This window comes from Eurosta solidaginis, chromosome 1 (assembly GCF_040869045.1).
Source record: "Eurosta solidaginis isolate ZX-2024a chromosome 1, ASM4086904v1, whole genome shotgun sequence".
In the NCBI taxonomy this organism is placed as follows: Eukaryota; Metazoa; Arthropoda; class Insecta; order Diptera; family Tephritidae; genus Eurosta; species Eurosta solidaginis.
The window spans coordinates 10,588,191-10,596,653 of record NC_090319.1 but is presented as its reverse complement, the minus strand read 5'-3'; the positions used below and the strand labels follow the sequence as shown (position 1 = coordinate 10,596,653).

Below are 8,463 nucleotides of genomic sequence, written 5' to 3'. Positions count from 1 at the left end.
ACTGCTTAACATCGGCTTAGAGATGATAGTATCCCTTATAAAAAATAAATAAATGTAAGGCGCGATAACCTCCGAAAAGATCTAAGGCCGAGCTTCTCTTTTAATTTGCGTCGTGCCCCTCTTGATTTTCCCTACAAATTGGCGGGACGGGACCTACATGTTTTATGCCGACTCCGAACGGCATCTGCAAGGCAGATGAGTTTTCACTGAGAGCTTTTCATGGCAGAAATACACCCGGAGCGCTTGCCAAACACTGCCGAGGGGCGACCCCGCTTAGAAAAATTTTCTTCTAATTTAAAAAGCTTATTTCTAAAATTTTGAGGTTGCTTTGCCCGGGGTGCGAACTCAGGGCATACGGTGTGATAGGCGGAGCACGCTACCATCACACCACGGTGGCCACGGTAGTATCCCTTAGTGCTGCTAATATTCATTACAGTATTTACATATATGCAATGAGTTGATCCCTACGGAGACAATTAAAACGCAGCGAATCACATTTTCTGTTCCGTTATGTTAATGCTAAGCTTTCAAAAGGAATAACCATAATAAAATCACAATAAGATACTGGACACAGCACTGATTATTTTTGTAAGCAATATAAATAATTTAATTTTTATACCTGTTAATAGCGCGTTGAGTTTTGCACACTTTAATTTAATCCATATTTTTATTAATGTCTGATTTGCTGCGATAGCGTAAACATCCACAATAGAAGCGCCCAAAGTAAACGAATTTCCTCTTCCGTTGGTAAAGCAGTGGAACAGAGGGTGCCTCATGTATCAAAAAATAAAACAATGTTCTTAAAAATATTTATCGAATGTAAATTAAATACAAGTCTTTTTCTTTCAAATGGCGTTGAGTTTGCTCAAATATCATTTTTTTCGCTGGGATATCGCATTTTGAAACTTTCATGTTTCTAAATTTTACTAAATTTCTTGAATTGAGTCGTATTTTTCTTAAAATTTTGTCTCACACCATAAGTGTGCAAACTCACCCCATCCCTACGCTATCTAACCCTCGGGTACCAAGTCACACACAGCCCTAACCCCTAGAAAACACCCCTATCATACCGTAACCAGGCTAACCCACTTAACCCCGGGGACAGCGTTTACTCGTATATTTTTCTTAAAATAATTCTTATTTATCTAGATATCTCATACCACAAGTGGGCTAACCAACCTAACTGTTAACCTCTCAACTCCCATATCCCCTAAACTCTAGAAACCACCCCAACCACACCACAAGCGGACAAACCCACGTAACCTTGGGAGATTTAGAAACATTAAAATTTCAAAATGCGAATCTCAGCGAAAAAAAAATTATATTTGAGCAAACTGAACGCCATTTGAAAGAAGAAGACTTGTATTTAAAGGTGCCGTCCTTTAATTTTAGTGAAAGGAAACATCTGCAAGGCTACGTAACCTCCAATATGGACCAAAACTACTACTAAATCTACTAAAACTCTCACTACAACAACTTCTGTAACTTCATCAGCTTTATATGATCCTTTACCGCGTTGCTTATTTTAATACTCTCCCATCTCGCCCGATATTTTGGAATTTTCTTTCATATGTATGGCTGAATTTAATATATACATTTGTATTTATTTATTTTTAAATGTAACATTAATTTATGTTACTTTTTTATTTGAGTGGTCGACCGCTTTGTGGCTGTGTCGACTTTAATCCAAATAAATAAATATGGAAAATGCGAAGTACGAGTTGGTAGGTAGACAACTTTGAATCGATTTAATTTCTCTTTTCGTACTATCCTACATTCATATCCATCCGCAATAACAATTTTAGGAATCAAATTAAAATCAATATATAATATAGAAGATACTTATTTATTGCAGCTACTTACCTTTTATGTTTATAATCAAAATTCAGTATGACAATGATACCAGTGAAGAATGGTACTGATTTATAACCTTTTTTGCCTGAGGATGCTAGGAAGGCTTGCTAAACGTAGGGTCGAACAAGTGGAGTTAATTTAACTTGCACTTTAAACCAAATTGGTCAAAAAACCAAATTTTAATTAAACTATAAAATCATTATCATTTTTACAAGTTCCGACATAAATTGTGAAGAAAAATCAACCAACCGAAAAAGAAGTGGTAAATATGTATGTGCTTTATTTTCAATATTATTTAATATAAAAAATAGTTTTACAGATCAAATTATAGTAACCTATTATTTTCACACTTTAAACCTTGATAGGTTCAGCATAGAATGTATGTGAATGAGCGTTAAATTACAAGGCGAGTTTCTAATGGAATGTGCACATATCCAGTAAATGGTTCGGCTACGTCAAGATCGTATCAAATGTGGTTTTCCGTGCCTGGTGCCTGCCACTGATTTGTATTGTAAATATGAAAATTTACGCTACGCTCCCACTGCCGCACTTTTCAATCCTTGATGCCGTATCCTTGCAGGACGGGGCAGTCCTTAGACCTTAAAACGAAGTTTTCTTCAGTTCCACAATTAACTCCTAATCGGTAATTGAATAGCTGTATTTTCCATATAAATTATTCTTGTCGATAATCGGTAGTTATAAAGAAATTTTAAAGTTGCCAATATCTTTTTCCTAAACCAAGACCACGTTTACATATCCACTAATCTACAATAAATCCACAATAGTTAATCTACGCGTTCACATATATGCCATCCCTAGGAACTAAATTATTCGCTGTCAAATTTTCAGGTTTCGGTTTTATTTGGTGCTTTCACATAGAAATTACACCGTAGAGGTGGTGAAGTGATCAAATGAAAACAAATTTTCGTACAATTGAACAAATTTTTTATGAGTTTTTTTTTTTTAATTTAACACTTCAAAGTACCTGGATGGACCCCCTAGTCTAGTTTACAGGGTTGGGACTGAAACATTGAGTCCCAAAGATCAAACGACAGCATTTAGTGACCTGAAAATGACAATCACAGGATCCCGGTATTTTTCGGGATTATCTAGAGAATGTTGTCGAAGAATGAATTTAGCTGATCCCGAAATAGATCTATACAACGAACTTTCGCAGTTGTCTAATACTTTTTCTTTCTTAATCCAATTTAAATATTTTTCCAATTAAGAAAAAATATATCTTTACTATTATGATGATAAAAAATGTTTGTTAGGCCTTCAGCTCTTTTCGAGCCTGCGATCTTAGACCCCAATTGGTACGCTATTTGCTCTGAAATGAGAACATCGAGTTTTGTAATGCCTGAAAAATCTGCAATTTAATGAATAAACGTTTTAATATCTAAACGTTTTCCCCATTAGATTCGACAAACTTTGGCCCCTATTATGAACATTTTTCGATCTGCGATCTTCGCTGGATATCGAACATCGAAAATCGAATTTGAAATTGGTATTATGACATCTAATATCTCTCGAAATTTTCGTTGAGTATCTAATTTTGAAGCGAATTGAAATTTGTTGTCGACGCTGTGTCGAATTAGAACAAATTGTTTGAACCCTAAGTTTTTGTTTTTATCTTCTAATTTTTTGCTACTTAATAGTAATGTCAAACTATTTGAATTAATCGTATACAGTGTAGGATGCTTTATTTTTATTAAAATTAATATCAACACAAAAATTATTTAAAAGAAAATATTATATTTTCATGATGCAAAATTGAATAATGAAATTTTTGAAAATAGAAAGATCAATATTGAAAATTAAAATATTGTAAAACATTAAAATTACAAAGTTCAACGTAACATAATAACAAAGTTAAATAAAAACAAATAAGGACGGGACTGTCTCCGGCTATGCCGAAGACTTCATACCTTTCATGAATGGGGCTGAACAATAATCTTATCCCGTTCGTAATCTCCGAATAATCGGATGTATAAGATAAGGAATATCTAGTGAACAGATCTACATACCTAAACGATTTTTAAGATAAATATAAAATAAAAAATAGGTAGGTACTTTGTGTGAGGATGCAAAGTTTCAGGTTTTTTGTGGTCTGCGTGTAAAAACTATGACTACGAATCACGTATTTCAACAATATATGACGTAAACGTAACTATTTGATGAAATGTTTTGAATTTTGAAGCTTCTAGCCGTAAAAAAGGGGCAAAAAATACAGTTTATATGGGGTATATAATATATGTACCACCGACCTCTATAATTTTTTCAGACAACAATATATGCTATATACGTAAGCATTTGGTGAAAATTGAAGCTTCTAGCTGTTAAAACGGGGCAGAAATTTCGCAAAGTTTCTTATCTGAACAATCGGTTGTAAGAGATATATACTACATATACCACCGATCTCACTGATTTTTTCAGACAACAATATATACTGTACACGTAAGCATTTGGTGAAATTTGAAGCTTCTAGCTGTTAAAATGGGGAAGAAATTGCGCAAAGTTTCTTATCTGAACAATCGGTTGTATGAGATATATACTATATATACCACCGATCTCAATGATTTTTTCAGACAAAAATATATACTATACACGTAAGCATTTGGTGAAATTTGAAGCTTCTAGCTGTTAAAATGGGGAAGAAATTACACAAAGTTTCTTATCTGAACAATCGGTTGTATGAGATTATATATACCACCGGTCTCTATGATTTTTTCAGACAACAATATATGCTATACACGTAAAAATTTGGTGAAATTTGAAAATATCTAAACGATTTTTAAGATAAATATAAAATAAAAAATAGGTAGGTACTTTCTGTGAGGATGCAAAGCTTCACGTTTTTTGTGGTCTGCATGTAAAAACTATGACTACGAATCACGTATTTCAAAAATATATGAAGTAAACGTAACTATTTGATGACACTTGATGAATTTTGAAGCTTCTATCCGTAAAAAAGGGGCAAAAATGACAGTTTGTATGAAGTATATAATATATATACCACCGATCTCTATGATCTTTCAGACAACAATATATGCTATATACGTAAGCATTTGGTGAAATTTGAAGCTTCTAGCTGTTAAAACGGGGCAGAAATTGCGCAAAGTTTCTTATCTGAACTATCGGTTGTATGAGATATATACTATGTTTTTATCTTGATCTGAATGATTTTTTCAGACATCAATATATGCTACACACGTAAGCATTTGGTGAAATTTGAAGCTTCTAGCTGTTTAAAAGGGGCCGAAATCGCAAAAAAAAATATATATACTATATATACCATCATATATATTATATATATCACCGATCTCTATGATTTTTTGACACAACAATATATACTATATACGTAAGCAATTGGTGAAATTTGAAGCTTATAGCTGTTAAAATGGGGTAGAAATTGCGAAAAGTTTCTTATCTGAACAATCGGTTGTATGAGATATATACTATATATACAACCGATCTCTATGATTTTTTCAGACAACAATATATGCCATATACGTAAGCGTTCGGTGAAATTTGAAGCTTCTAGCTGTTAAAATGCGGCTAAAATTGTGAAAATATATATATATACTATATATACCACCATATATATACTATATATACCACCGATCTGTATGATTTTTTCAGAAAACAATATATGCTATATACGTAAGCATTCGTTGAAATTTGAAGCCTCTAGCTCTTAAAATATGGCAGTAATTACGAAAAGTCTCTTATCTGAACAATCGGTTGTGGGGGATATATACTATATATACGACCGATCTCATCAATTTTTTCAGGCAACAATATGTGCAATATACGAAAGTATATGGTAAAGTTTGAAGCTTCAATCTGTTAAATTGAGTAAGATATTACAAAAATCCTCCTTTTCTGAAAAATCGGTTGTATGGAGGATATATGCTATAGTGGTCCGATCCGGGCGGTTCCGACAAACGTCTAATCGGACACCCATATACACCTGCTCACCAAATTTTATCAAGATATCTCAAAAATTGAGGGACTAGCTTGCATACAAACAGACAGACGGACAGACGTACAGACAGAGAGACGTACATGGCTAAATCAACTCAGCTCTTCATTCTGATTATTTCGATATACTTAATGGTGGGTCTATCTATTTTCCTTTAAGGACTTACAATTTTGGGTTTCGTGACGAAATTAATATACCATTTCATTTTCATGAAAGGTATAATAATTGAGTCAATATAATTTAAGAACGCTACATATAAGTCCAAGGTCGTGAATACAAAACAACTGCTTGGAAGGCTGGTTTCAAAATTGCACAAAATCCGTTTATAACAAAAGGAACTTGCAGAAACGATCAGGTGGAAAAAATAACGAGTGCATTCTCGTACCCGATGCTCAGTTGGGAAATCCCTAGCGCAAAATCTGAGAATTGTTGCCAATTTCAAAATGATTGGAATAGACTTGGCTCTTGTGCATTAGCTGTGTTTTTTTTTTTTCAAGTCTATATACGTTTACGCTCTATTTACATCCGCCTTTAAGGGCCAATTAATGGTGACTTATAACCATAAATATACCTTATGGAAATCAATTTATTCAATTAATGGTGCCATAACATAACGCTAACGCCATATCCATACCATAGCCAACCAATTGGTTTTTGGTTTCTCGCCATATCCATAACCTAAACATATTTGAGTTTTTGAATTTATAAACTTTTTGTAGATTAATTCATTGTTCTGGATACGTTATGACTAGGAGACTTATTTTTTGTGGAATATGTTTGTAATTTTTTGAGTTTTCTTAATTTTTATGAAATTTTCACGATTTTTAGGTTAAAGGGCGAATTAATGGTGACTTATAACCATAAAGCCATAACCAGATAAATCAGCTGATCGAACCTACCTTATGGAAAATAATGTAATCGATTAATGGTGCCATACCATAACGCTAACGCCATAGCCAATCAATTGGTTTTTGGTTTCTCGCCATATCCATAACCTAAAAATATTTGAGTTGGTGAATTTAATAACTTTTTTTAGATTTTCTTCTTTCTTTTGGATACCTTATGACTAAGAAACTTATTTTTTGTGGAATATGTTTGTAATTTTTTGCGTTTTCGTCATTTTTAAGAAATTTTCACGACTTTTAAGTTAAGGCCCATTAATCGATCACATTGAGATGGTTATGGATATAAGTATGGTTACGACTATGGCGTTAGGGTTAAGGAAGTTTAATTTTTATTTATATTTTTGTTTAACTATCGAAATTTCTATCGACGAAAATCACATCACTACCTTAACATTTTGACAATTGCGTTCGTTTTAGTGTCAGCTGTTCTCGCAATTAAATAGCCGGAATTTTTTGTTGTGTCGATTAATTATTTTACTTGTTTTTGAAGATTAAACTAAATATTAAATGAATTTGTAAAAACGCTCAGAGCAATTAATAGTAACCGACAAAAGCAATTGTATTAATAAATAACAGATCATTTGCGCATGTGAGGGCCTCGGCCGTGGTGCAAAAATCGTTTGTCATCCTGAAGAAAAACAAGACCCAAATTTAAAGTGCGTAAATGCAGAAATTGCATAATTTATTATTGTCTAATTAGCATTTCTAGGTTTTAGTTGCTACGTGTTGAATAGAAGATATAATCTGAACGAAAATATGACGCCTAACGTTATCTGAAGACCAAGTTAGCAAGTGAAATAACGAATTAGGTTGCATAAATAAAGGTGAGTTCACTGTTTGCAAAAAAGTGGGTTAGGGGGTCAGAATATACCCGCGGTAGGTATGCCTGTCGTAAGAGGCGGCTAAAATACCATTTAAGGGGCTGTGTAGCGCGCCTGTAGGCTTAATGTGGCCACACAAATCGTTCCCGAGATGGTGGCGCTAGCACCTTAATGACGATGTGTTACCGAAGTGTACCGGATCTGTATCCGGCAAAGGACCATCACACCGATAACACCAAAGCCGTCGGGGAGTGAACTTATCGCTACAACAACAACAACAGTTCACTGTTTGCTTGGAACTAACACGTTAATCGGAACAACAGCAGCAAAACATACGTAGTATGGAATGCTTCAAGATCAATTCCTAGTAGCAGTGTTGCCAGGTGATGAACAAAAAAGAAGCTAGATTGGCAAAAAAAAAAAGGTTAGAAAAAGCTAAATTTAGAAAAAAAAAGAAGCTAAAAAAGCCCAGACATTTTTTTGATTAATTCATAAAATTTTTTTTATATTTTAGTTTACACATTTGTAAATAAAAACTTATAACCATAACTTAAACATAACTTCTTGTTTCAAAACATATCAGGCACGTTTTCCTTGACTAGCACATGGAATTACTTTAAATGACTGCATATGTGCGGCCACTGTGGTGTGATGGTAGCGTGCTCCGCCTATCACACCGTATGCACTGGGTTCGCACCCCGGGCAAAGCAATATCAAAATTTTAGAAATAAGGTTTTTCAATTAGAAGACAATTTTTCTAAGCGGGGTCGCCCCTCGGCAGTGTTTGGCAAGCGCTCCGGGTGTATTTCTGCCATGAAAAGCTCTCAGTGAAAACTCATCTGCCTTGCAGATGCCGTTCGGAGTCTGCATAAAACTTGTAGGTCCCGTCGGCCAATTT

General features: G+C 34.1%; 1 protein-coding gene across 3 annotated transcripts in view; it reads left to right on the top strand.

Annotated features, from left to right (window-relative positions):
* Positions 1–7,143: 7,143 nt before the first annotated feature.
* Positions 7,144–8,463, top strand: part of Hmt-1 (ABC transporter ATP-binding protein/permease Hmt-1) — a 28,755-nt gene continuing 27,435 nt past the window's right edge. Inside the window, exons 1-2 of one of the 3 annotated variants that reach the window (XM_067779679.1) lie at positions 7,144–7,400; positions 7,454–7,568. The gene's annotated coding sequence lies outside the window, so the exon portion shown is untranslated. Of the gene's footprint in view, positions 7,401–7,444; positions 7,569–8,463 lie in introns of all 3 variants that reach the window. The other 2 variants (XM_067779685.1, XM_067779691.1) reach the window with 2 other exon arrangements.